Source organism: Talpa occidentalis, unplaced genomic scaffold, assembly GCF_014898055.3.
Source record: "Talpa occidentalis isolate TD23 unplaced genomic scaffold, MPIMG_talOcc4v2.1 talOcc4.2, whole genome shotgun sequence".
NCBI lineage: Eukaryota > Metazoa > Chordata > Mammalia > Eulipotyphla > Talpidae > Talpa > Talpa occidentalis.
In genome coordinates this window covers 493952-506180 of record NW_023602073.1, presented here as the reverse complement: position 1 = coordinate 506180, position 12229 = coordinate 493952, and the positions used below count along the sequence as shown (strand labels likewise).

Genomic DNA, 12229 nt, shown 5'->3' with positions numbered 1-12229 from the left:
GGAAGAGGCAGGACGGACCCAGCACGTCTGTGACAGAAGGAGCAAAATCAAACCCCACACCAAAGAAGGGGCTGCCGTGGCCCCCTACGCACCGCTCAGAGAGCTGGCCTGGGGGCAGGGAAGTACCCCGAAGCCGGCCGGCGAGCAGAATATTCCCGAGAAACACTAGCTTGGGTGCTGCTTCACGGGGAGGCTGAGCGAAGAAATCGGTCCTTCTAGGACCCATTTCCTTACGTTTTCTAAAAATTCTTTGGAAAACGTTTGTCTCTGAGCTTGGTCTGAGTTAAATAAACTCAATATCGTTCACGCAAAGAGGCTCCACTAGGAAGGACCTGAAAGGTAATTTCTGGCTGGCTCTTGAGAAGAAGGGCTTTTGAAAAACGTAATTAATAGCTAAGCTACGTGCAAATTTGGGAGGTAGTGGAAGCTGCATGGAGAAGATTAAAAACTGGCATCTGAACGGAGTTTTATCGTCTGCCGGAGTTTACGGTGCGTCGTGAAAAGACAATGGATGCTAAAGCACGGGGAAATTGCTTTTTCTCAGCGCTGTCGCCCACACCCCCCGGCCTGCCGGCAATGGCAGCTTTCCCTGCTTCACGCGCGAGCTGCCTCCTTTTCTTCCCCTGTGACAGGTTTGCAGGGAAAAGGGAAGCAACAGCTAAAATCAATTCCTCCTTAAGCATCTAAAATAGTTTGCTCATCCGCCGAGCCTGCTCACACTCCGTGTGTCTTTTTACTCATCCAGAAATCAGCGCCTGGCATGAGCCGAGCTGGGGGAGGCGAGCCTGAGACAGCAAACCCAGCGCGTTCTGGCCTGGCCGCTGGCCAAGGGGAAACTGCTAAGTCTTGAATGAAGCACATAATCCTAATGCAAATTGCCTGGAAATTTTACTAATCATAAAAAGCCTGTGAAGTTCTAATTTTGAAATTCTAACCCAACACAAGGTTTAGAGCCAGAGAGAATCTATGTGGGGGATGGTTTGTTTGGGGTTTGCCTTTTTTGGGGGGAGGGGGGGCCTTGAGTTACGGGGGCTTCTGTCCCCGCCCCGGGCTCATTGCCCCCCTCTGTGGGCGGACACACGGTCTGCACGGGAGCTGGCACGCCCTCCCCCGCCCGCCATCCCCGTAAGCCGAGGAGAGCTCTGCGAATCTCCCCCAAATCTATTCCGTGATCGTGGGTTTAGAGGCTAAAATATTGAGCCTCCAAAAATCAATAAAAAAAGATGACATTTTAAAAAATCAACTGTTTTCTGGTTGTTCAGGCAGTTCTTCTCCTCACAGCCCTGGAGATTTATCATGAAATTGCAGAGTGCCTGTGAGCCAAGGCTGAGAGGGAGAAGCAAGGAAAACAACAAGTCCTCAAAGCGCTTGGAGGTTTGCCTTAAACACGAGGGGGTGTGTCCAGGGCCCTGAACCCGAGGATGGGTCCTTGGGACGCTGCAGTCTGCTGGGAGGACTGGCCCGGGCCAGGCGCTTGGGGCGTCCTCTTGACCACACCCAGCCTGGGGGTCCCCAGAACCTCCCGCAAGTGCTGGCTCAGGCCCAGGGCACGCGGTTCCGGGAGGGGAGCGCATCGGCTTCCAGCCATGCCCGGAGCAGAACTTCCTGGGCCAAGGGCTGCAGGAGGGAGTGGGCTGAGACGCTGGCCCTGGCTGGGTGCTGGAGAGCGCGAAGGGCAGGCACAGGTGACCGGGTCCTGGGGCCTGCTGCTCCCCGGGGTCCCGGGAGACAGTCCGGCACAGAGACTGAGGAGGAGGTGCGGGGAGGAGGGGCGCATGGTGTGCGAGCACAGGGGAGAGCTCAGCTCGCGCAGACCTCCTGCAGCAGGATGACGTCCACCCAGGGTCTGAGAGCAGGCACGGGCAGGCGTGGCTGTTGTCCACTGCCGGTGGCATGCGCAGTTGTCTGGGCGGTGCGAGGACGTGAGCACCGTGCCTGGCCATTAGCATCGTCCCCCAGCTCTGAGCACCAAGGAGGGCTTCAGACATTGCCAATGTCTCCTGGGGGCCCACGGCACTAACTCCTCTGTGACTCAGTTTCCCTGCCTGTGCAGTGGACTCCGCGTTCGCGTTGTGGCTGCCGGCGGGCTGTGAGCTGTTTTCCACGTCTGAAGAGGACAGGAGGTGCCGTCCCCGGGACGGACCCCGGCCCGTGTGTGTGTATCGGGGCGGGGGGTCAGGCCTCGCCCCCACTCTGCGCCGACTTGCTGGGGGCCAGGGTGACCCGCTGGACCCGCCGGCCCTACTTCTGCACCTGTAAGTGGACTTTGTGCTCAAACCATATTTGTTATTCCCAGCGGCGGCAAAATAGCCTTCTGTTCTTCAAAACAAGGCCCCGCGTTCTCCTGTCTCCTCCTTATGAATTCAGTATCTTGTTGGGCTCACATTTTGAGTCTTTGTTGCTTCAGTCTGATGTGAAACCCGGGCGAGTTTCTGACAACCTGGACAGCGAGGGCGCCTAGGTGTTCCCAGGAGACACGCAGAGCCTCCTGCAATCAGTGTCTGGATCAGGCCAGCGGAGTTAGAACCTTACATAAGCCAACTTTTATTTAGCCTCTTCCGGCTGCCGACGGGGGCATCTTACCGAGTTATCCTGCAGACTGAGTTAGGAGAGACATTTCTAAAAAGAAGAAACCAGAGCAAGGAGGAACCTTGGCCAAAGTTAACTGCTTCTTTAAGTTGCACCTCTCGATCCCTGCTCTCCCCCACCTGGGACAGGAGGAGACAGTCTCCGCCGGGAAGGTGGCTGGAAATGTACCAGGAGGACCTTCCAGCCTGCCCCGGCAATGGCCGTGCCCTTGGGGCATTAAGAAAGCACCCATGGCTGCCCGGGGGCGTGGGGGAGCCCCATGGGGACCCCAGGGCCGCCGTGAAGACAGCTGTAGGAAAATGCAGTCGGGGCTTATATACTCAGTTGTTCGCCAAACGCAGCAACATTATGGAGAAATGTTGGAGGGGCCAGTGAGGGGGAAAATGCCAACACAGCCACATACTTTTAAATTCCAGTCTTTATCCCGGTTCCAGCCTGGGCTTTCCTGCACCCCTGAGGTGCTCACACCTTCTTTTTATCGCTGGTCTTTGACTAGAATCGAACCGCGGTGCCACCATTAATCCCCATTAATCCCCTGCTCTGACGGTGCCTTTTGGGAACAAATTCAACGCTGAACTTTGTTCTAGCCAATCGATGGTCCATGTACCCTTTAGGGTTATAAAAATATCTTAAACCGTGACAGAGGGTGGTCTGGGGGTTCGGAGGCCCAGCACAAGGACCACAGGGACCTCGGGACGCAGCGGCCTCGGGCACCCCGCAAGGCTGGCTCCCTAGAGGGACGTTTTCAAAAACTGAAACAAAATGTTTAAAAGCGCCATCAAGTCACCCCTCTGGCTGGTAAACACCCAAAGCCCCTTCCCCCAGGGGACCGTCCTGGAGGAGTCGGGAGCTGGCCGCCCACCGTCCCGCCATTTCTCCACTGAGCAGCTTTTCTGATTTCCGGCTACAGGTCTTTGGGGAAAAGCTCCGAATAGCCAGAAAGCCTGACGCGTAATCTCATCTGCGCCCTCCGGTCGGGGGTTTTCAGCCTTGCCCGGCAGATCTAGCAAGGAGCTGGTGTTGGGGAGCCCCATCGCCGGCCCCCAGCATAAGCCCAGAGCATGCCGGGAGCCACCCGGGCGGGGGGAGACACAGCTTCCACCTGGGCACCTGCGAGAGAGGCGGGCGCACACCTGGTGCCCACCGCCGCGCCTGGGAGGCAGACCCCAGGCACTCCACCAGACCCGCGGCCCCCCAGCCAGCGTTGCCAGGCCCCTGACTCACCCGCGTGAGTCTAAGTCGCTGTTTCCTGTCCCCGGGGCGTGACTCAGCCCAGGGACGTCAGCATGACAGCCCTCACCTGGGGGCAGCCAGAGCGGGCGCCCCATGTCCTTTCTCACCTGCAGGGACCACACAGGGTGGAGAGTGAGGCCCCGTGTCGGCCACCTGGGGGACGGATGAGTCAGGGTGAGTGAAAGTGTTATTACCTGCAAATTGGGGAGCTGAGAGACATGCAGAGTTTGGGGGGCCCCTTTGCAGGGGGGCTGGTCTAGGCTTGACTCTGGAGTGGGGATCTTAGCAGAACTTGGCTCCAAGCTGAGGACCTGGTCTGACCTCCACGCCGGGGCCAGGCACGTCCTTGGCCTGGAAGCCCGACAAAGCTGGACTCACGCCAGCCAGGGCCCCGGGGCCAGAGCAGACTGCACCTGGGCACTGGAAAATGAAGAAATGGGGCATTTCTGGATCCTCCGATTCCCGGCAGCACACGCCTTACACGCTGCACAGTGCCGGTTCCTTTCTGCTGCTTTTTAAATACTTGAAGGTGATGTTCTTATCCCGTGCGCCTCTCCTGTGGCCGTGATGGAATGACTCTGCTCGGGTATACACCTAGCACTTTCTGTGCAACCTCATTGTTACAAGTGATGTTCTCATCAACGCCAGGATTTCTGCAACTCACGCGATATGCAGGTTGATTCCAAATCTTGGCCATAATCGTATCTCGAAGACCACCGGACATAACGTTGGGGTAAGGTGACCGAGCTGCAAAGGTGGAGCGTTACATTGGGGGACAAGGAAGTATTCCTTGTCTTAGACCCTCCCAGATTTCGTGGATCCCAAGCCCCCAGCTCCTGCCTGAGGGGCGACCCATCCTCCTGTGGTCCCGGGTGAAGGGCAGGAGAAGGCTGGCCGTGGGGGCTGGGTGGGGGCTGGGGCGGGGATGAGGGGGGCTGGGAGGTGAGGGGCGGGGCGGCCGCAGGCGTCTTGTCTTCCCAGTGACAACACCTCTGATTTTTTCTCTTTTGTGCATTTGGCTCCTATTGATGTTTGGTTGAAGAAATGGTTCTAAAAAGTAAAATTTGGAAGCATGTTGGTCTGGGAATTGAGAGACCGGTTTCTGGTGTCTGCCGCAGCTGCCTTTCGCCCTGTGGTGGGGCGAGAACAGGGGGGAGACGAGATGAAAATAGAGAACTCCTAGGTTACTCCGCGGACAGGCTCCCAGCCAATACACGCGAGCGGAGAAATAGAACAGCCAGAATCAGTCCCCCTCGCCTGGCTCTTCATCTTTCATCCTTTCTGGACTTTCCCAGTGGCCGCTAGGGTTCTGATCAAAAGAGAAAGAGCCGCGTGTCGTTCCCTGGCTTCTCAGCGGTGGCTGAACAGCAGCTGCTTCCTGCCTCCGCCACTGGAAATGTTCTTTTTCCTCCTGGAACGTCCTTCCACTTTCAAATCCTTCCTGGGCCTGAGCAGCGCCTACTGCTTCTTTCAGCCCCAGCTGCCGTCCCTCTGGCAACCTTCACCGGTCCCTGTGATGTGAGATTCCCGTTCTGTACTCACGGCGGGTTCCTTGCTAGTCTGACCACCTGCCTGTCCCGTCGACCCGGGTCACGGCTGTGACTGTCGTCCGCACACGGTCCCAGAAGGACTCACGCTGCTCTGACGTTGCCCTCCGGCTGGAGCACAGAGCCAGTCCTTGGGAAGTTCTGGAAGGACAGATGTGGTGTCCATGGAGCAGAGTGTTTCTTCACCAGATCCGGGCATACGGGTTAATCAGAATGCAACAGATAATTTGCTGATATGCGGTCTGTTTGTAGACAGCATGCAGAATACCCAAAGCTGCATGTGAGAAAGAACCAAGTCAGAGGTCTGCCTGACCTGTGAGCTCCTGTGAGATAGTCTGGCACTGGAGGACAGACAGCCTAGGGCAGCAATACGGGGAATCCAGACACAAGCCCCTGCTCACACCATTGGGGTCTCACAACCGCAGCCATTGCACGGGGGCAGGAGGAAGAGGCGGAGTAACAGTCTTCTCAGCGAACAAAAGTCTTTGCAACAAATGAGTGTCTGTGCAGTAAGTGATCCTGGAACAAACGGAGGAAAAGATACCCTGATCCCTACCTCACATCACTCAGAAAGAAAACTCAGATGAAAAAGCCAAATCACAAAGCTTCAAAATAGAGAACAGTTTCATGCTCTTGTGGGAACAACATATTTTCTAGGGAGGATTCTTTGGAAAAAAAAAGAAAACAAATATAAATGAGTGCACCAGGCAGATGTGGCATCACACGCCATGAATGTATAGATTCTCAGCTATCAGAACTCTGAGTCCCAAGGTTAAGAAACTCTTGTTCCTTGAAATATACAATCAAGAAAATATAACAGCAAGCTGTAGTGCTGGGGGAAACGTCTCCTCTACGTATCTGACACGGCCTGGGTCAGCGCACGGAGAGAACAGCGACAAATCAAGAAGCTAAACAACTCAAAAGGAAAATGGATTTTGATACACATCCAAATCCACACATGACGAGTACATGCGTGGACAGTGTTTGATTGCATTAGTCACCGGGGGATAAGCCCCCGGGTGACCTGCACTGTATATATTGCTCACTAGAATGGCCAAAACTAAGAAGCTGACAACATCAAGAGCAGGCGAAGCTGAGGAAGAACCGGGGTCTCATAATCGCTCCCGGGGATGTACGATGGTATCATCACTTTGGAAAACGAACATATCCTTATACAACTGACCACATATATTTTTATCTGATGATCCATACCTGCCGCTTTTGGCTCCTTATCCCAGAGACACGAAGAAGACTTGATAAGAATGTGCATAATAGCTTTATTCATAGCAACCCAAATTGGAAAACCTTCAAATGTTCATCCACAGGTGAACAGACAAATCATGATATTGAATATGATATACTGCTCAGAAATAAAAAGGAACTAATTAGAGATACGCGCAACAACTAAAGAAATCAGCCCCAGATGTGCAAACTGTGTGAATCCACGTTGTGAGCCTTAAGAACAGGCCACTCTCACCTACTATCAGGAGGCAGAGAGGAGGCTGCGATTGGGTGTGGCTGACTAGCAGAGAACTCGAGAACGTTCTGGGCTGCTATCAGGCAGTGCCTATATTCTGATTGGGGCGGTCATTATCCCACTCAGAACTCATTGGATTTTGCATTTAACCTCCAGGCATTTCGCTCTGTGTAAATTTTACTTTAATTAAACAAAAACCAAGCAGGGGCTGACCCTGACCTCTACGGAAAGACCACAAACCCCGGCAGGCACGAGTCGCTGACACAGCCCCTTCAGAGCTGGGTATCAGATCCCCGTTCCGCGGTCACCAACACAACTACAGATTAGTAGCCTCACTCCCTGAGCAACTGAGGCTTCTCATTTGGCCAAAATATGTTTTACTAATTAACCATCATGAGAGAAAATAACCAAGCGTGGACCCAGAGACGGGGAGACCGAGGCTTTCAGCTCTCCGGGAGTTGCCTGGTTTTCATTTTATTGCTATAGCAACTGCTCTGTGGTGCGGGGCTGGTACAGAACAGGACCCCAGAATATGTGAATGAAAGGGAGGGGTGACTAGGGAAGGAAACAGCAGAGGCAGGAGAGGAGGCGAGAGGGACTTCAGGGAGGGCAGAAGAGAAAGAAAGAAGGCAAGAGGGGAGCCCCATGCTCGAGAAGCTTGGTGAGCAGATGCTAAGGTGCTGGGGTCTGCAGCCTGCCCACCTGTCTGTGCTGGGGACGGCTGTCCCGGGTGACTGCACAGCTTGGGGGGAGTGTTGCAAAGCTTCCCCGGGTTTCAGAAATAGTCTCCGTGATTACAAAATAGATGCAGGATGGAAACCTCATTCCAGGAAGCAATTCAAGGAAAACAGACATTTAGACTGGCTATGATTATCACATTCTAGAGATGGTTTGTAATAAATGTCTGTTTTTCTCCAAAAATATGGGGAGAACAGGTGTAAGAAATGTAACCTCAATAATCGAGAAACTGAACTGCCTGTCCACAAATGGAAACTTCATCACGGCTCTGGCTTTTACCATAAATGAGAAAAACGATGTCTGGACAGCACAGTGCGTCCTCACCACCCTCCCCGCCTCACCTACCAGAGAAGGATTGGATCAGACAGGACGTGGCAAAGACACTGCATTTGGACTCAAGGAGCCGTGTGATAGTTAGGGAGAGAGGACAGGCAGAGGACAACGCCGGGGAAACAGCTATGGTGTCCAGACGCGGGGCCAGGCAAGCCCAGGTCCGCCCCAGTCCTGCCGGGGATCGTGGACAAGTGGTTTCACTTCCTGACACCTCGGTCTCTTCACCCACAGGCTGGTTATTTATGGGGCAGGCCCAGTTTCTGAAAAGTGGTCATGAAAACAATTGTTCAATTCTATTTCCCTGCTGGCTTCCAATGTACTTGTCAGCTGCTAAAAATTCTTCCAATATAGAAATGAAAGTCCCCGGTGAGTGAGGCGACCTTGGGATGCTTGTGTAGCCTGAAAAGTGCTGGAGGCTGGCCTGGCTCTCCATCACCTGCTTATTGTGGGACCCCCTTGTCGTCCCAGACTGGAGAGATGCCTCCCCAGCTACAAACACCTCGACTCCAACTTTAGGGGCTTCAGAAAATCTTCAAGAATTGCTATTTTCTGATTTTGCCCTGCTGGATGGTAATAGCACTTTCACTCACCAACTAGTCCATCCCCCAAGCGGCCACCACTGCGAGCCCCACTCACCGCCCCGAGTCATCCCTGCAGGTGAGAAAGGGTCCCCAGGTGACGGCCGTCATGCTGACGTCCCCGAGCTGCGTGACAGGGACAGGAAACCGCGACTTAGAAAAACATGGATGAGTCTGGAGCCCGGGAATGCTGGCTGGGGGGCCACGGGCACTTTGGAGACCGCCAGGGTGAGGGTTGCCCCTGGGGTCTGCCTCCCAGGCAGCTGCAGGTGGGCACGCAGGTGTGCGCCCGCCTCTCGCAGGTGCCCAGGTGGAAGCTGTCTCTCTCCAGCCCGGGTGGGCCCCGGCACGCTCTGGGCTCACACTGGGAACCACCCCCTGAACGGCTGCCTCCTCTTTTCAGTCCCCAGAGACACCTCTGCCCTTGCTCTCTTCAAACAAGCCCAGTTTTGTAGTCACTCACTAGGGACTTGGCCTGGAATTCAGAGAAGCGGGTCTCCCACCCACACCCAAGGTATTCTAACTACTCTCTTCTGTAGGGTAAATATCTGAGGGGAATTTAAAGATTTAGAAAACTGTAAGGAAGAAAATGTTATGTATACTCTCACTGCAAGAAATGAGCACAAATAGTATATTTGGTTTAAAAAAATAATGTTCTCTAAGTTGAATTCGGACAATGCAGAAAAATTGAAACATGAAAGTTAAAAAAAAAAAAAAAAACTTTCCTCCAAAAATTTATCTCAAATTTCACCAGTAAGAAAAAAAATATTACTAATATTTGGTATGATCATTCCAACTAGACACGTAGATATTTAAGTACGTAAATATTGTTTTTAAATCATAAATGGCACCTGAGAAGAGAAAGCCTATTGTTTTATGTAAAACAATGATACTTCATTAAAAACTTTAAAAAATATTAAAATAAAAAAGTTTCAAAAATCATAAATATCATAGATAGTTCTATTTCTCTATTGTGTTTCATCAATCATTTATATTTGTTTGTAAATAGTGGCTTGCTTTTCATTTAAAAACATTTCATTTAAACATACTCAAATTCTATTCAATTTTAAGTTTTATTTATTAAGCTTTATTTAATCACTTCTCTAAGAATTTATTAAAGTTTACTTGGTAAACTTTTTTAAGTTTTACTCTAACAAACGTAACAACTGAATTGCAACAGAAGAAACGGTTAAACTCCAAATAAATGTTTCTTCACAAGAATTATTTCCTAATAGATTCCCCCAAGATTCTTTTAAAAGTGTGAAAACCATAGAAAGGTAAAGTACCTTTATGTTTTTAGATTATGTTTTAATTTTATAGGGTGTCAATTAACCAAGAGAAATCAAGGCCTTAAAACTTTGGGACTTTCTCCTCTCTTTCCTCCCTCCTGGATTTTTTCTTAGGACGACGATTGCTATTAAGTTAACAAGCTTTTAACTTTATATTCACTCTGTGACAATCATTCCCAAAGGTGTTCAAACCCTTGGGGTGGGAGCGAGATTCCTGAGGTCCTTCATGTTCAAAAATGTGCACAAGTTGCTTTTTACTTGCAGATCTCAAGCATTATTCTTGGGTCCGCCTTTCTCTCTCTCAGGTCTGAGTAAATATTGATTGACGATGTTTGTCATTGAACGGTGCCGTGCAGAAGTCTGAAGACAGCTCAGGTTCCTCCCTTGATGCTCATTTGCATTTTCTGTCTGCATGACTGAACAGTAACTTCTTTATCCTTTCGTTAAAATTGCTTCGTTAAAGTTCCTGGGTCTCAAGGATTCTGCATCCAATTACTCTGGAGCACAGGGAAGTCTCTCAATGTATAGATACAATTTTTCCTCAGTTAGGTAAATTATTCCTAGATGATGCCGTGAATACATCTTCCCCTTCATTTGTGGGTTCTCTATTTTAAGGATACTAATTATCCTTATGTTGTATCATCCTTGTCATCCATAACAATCTGCTTCTCTCTAAATAACTTGATCTGTCTTTTTTTGTCAGTATCTCAAGCTTTACTTCCATGCCATTAATTTTATTTTTAGTCACACCTATTCTGTTTGTTATAGTTAACGAATTATTTTGAGTTCTGTGATGATGTGAGTTGGCCCTCATTTGTTCCGGGAAGTCTGTAGTCTCCCCAACTATTGTTAGAACATTCTTTATGTTCCTTAATTCTGTTTTCTTCTGTGGATGACTTTTTCACTCTCTCACCCCTGTGCCCTCACGACTTCTTCCCTTTTCATTCATGCTCACGCTTGCAAAGCTCTTCCCCAAGTGTTCTATTTGCCTTCATAGGGTGTAGATGAAATCATGGCTTCCCAACCGAAGATAAATTAGATTTCTCCTTTGAACCCCAGTGTGAGACGATGGCCTCGTATTTGCTCTTTAGTCCTCTGAGTACCAAGACTGGATGGAGAGGGGAGTCTAGCTGAAGAGATGGACGGGCTTTGAGATCCTGGGATGCTCGTATTCTGCTCTTTCCTTTCAGATCCTGTTACATTTCTCATTCCAAAATCCTCTCTGCAGCCACATCTCATTTCCATTGGGGACACTCTCAGGCTCTGCATAATTTCTCCCTGTCACCCAGGTCCCCACCTCCATGCAGATGGCCTTTTCACTCATCTCTCCCCAGAAATGTAGAAAAATCATGGAATTATCTCCACTATTCCAAGCAGAACAAGAAAAACATCAGCATCTCAGCTCAGCTTGTCCCTTCCCAGATTTGGAATACAAATGAGAACTCTCAGGAGCTCTCGCCTTGCAAGTGGGGCTCTGAAAAGCTGGTGGATGGGGTTGGGAGCTGCACTGTTGCTTCTCTGCCCCACTCCATCACCCGCATCTTTCTCTGGGCCAAGTTTTGAAGCTTATGGTGTTATTTAGTGCCTCTGAAATGGATGAGCGTGACTTTTGGGAACCAGTTTTTCATTTTTCCAATTTTGCAGCTACTGTGAAGGTGCAATGTTGGTGCCATCTTAACGGCGCTAAATAATGCTCCTGTCCTTTGGGTCATGCGTCCACGTGGCCACCAGTTACCCGAGGCCCAGACATCTCCTTCTGCCTCTGGTCAAACTCCAGGTTCACAATAGGTTGTGGAAACCATTGTGCCATGAAAAACAGCAGCACGTCCTTGAGTGCCTCCCAGATATCTTGTGTTTTAGGGAGAGACATTTTACTTTAGCCCGTTACATCTGTTCCCAGAGACAGATGTATCCGTCTTTATTGCTGGACTCCCCAGAAATCAATGTTGTAATTAGGAAACAGTAGCTGATCTGGCCGAATGCTAATAAATGAGAATTGTGATTTATCTAACAACAGGGGAACGGCTCAGCCTTGACAATTAAAGGGTCTGTGAGGGGTGCTTTCCTTTTTCCTTGGCTGATTGGGTTCAACCACATGCTATAAATAGCCCTCCTAATTAATGGCTCTCTGCTTGGAAATCAGTCATTAGAGCCACCGTTAGGAACCTTTGCCTCTGAGATTCGCAGGCCGGGTCTACCTCTCCGCGATGGGGACACAGACATGGGCAAGCCAGTTGAAAGCTGAATGTTCCTCTCCACAGACACCAGAGCACATCACAGCCACCCAAGACACTCTCCAGGTTTGTTATAATCGATCTGATGCTTAAGTAATCAATGCACATGCAAGGGGGAGTATTGATTATGAATAGAGCCCACACGGCTGGCTACGCCTTGCCATCACCCCCGCCCCCATTTCGTGGAGTTGCAGGGTGAAGTCAGAGTTCA

General features: G+C 50.7%; 1 protein-coding gene across 1 annotated transcript in view; it reads left to right on the top strand.

Moving 5' to 3' along the window:
- Positions 1 to 12229, top strand: part of F13A1 (coagulation factor XIII A chain) — a 64403-nt gene that overhangs the window by 27246 nt on the left and 24928 nt on the right. The window lies entirely within an intron of this gene.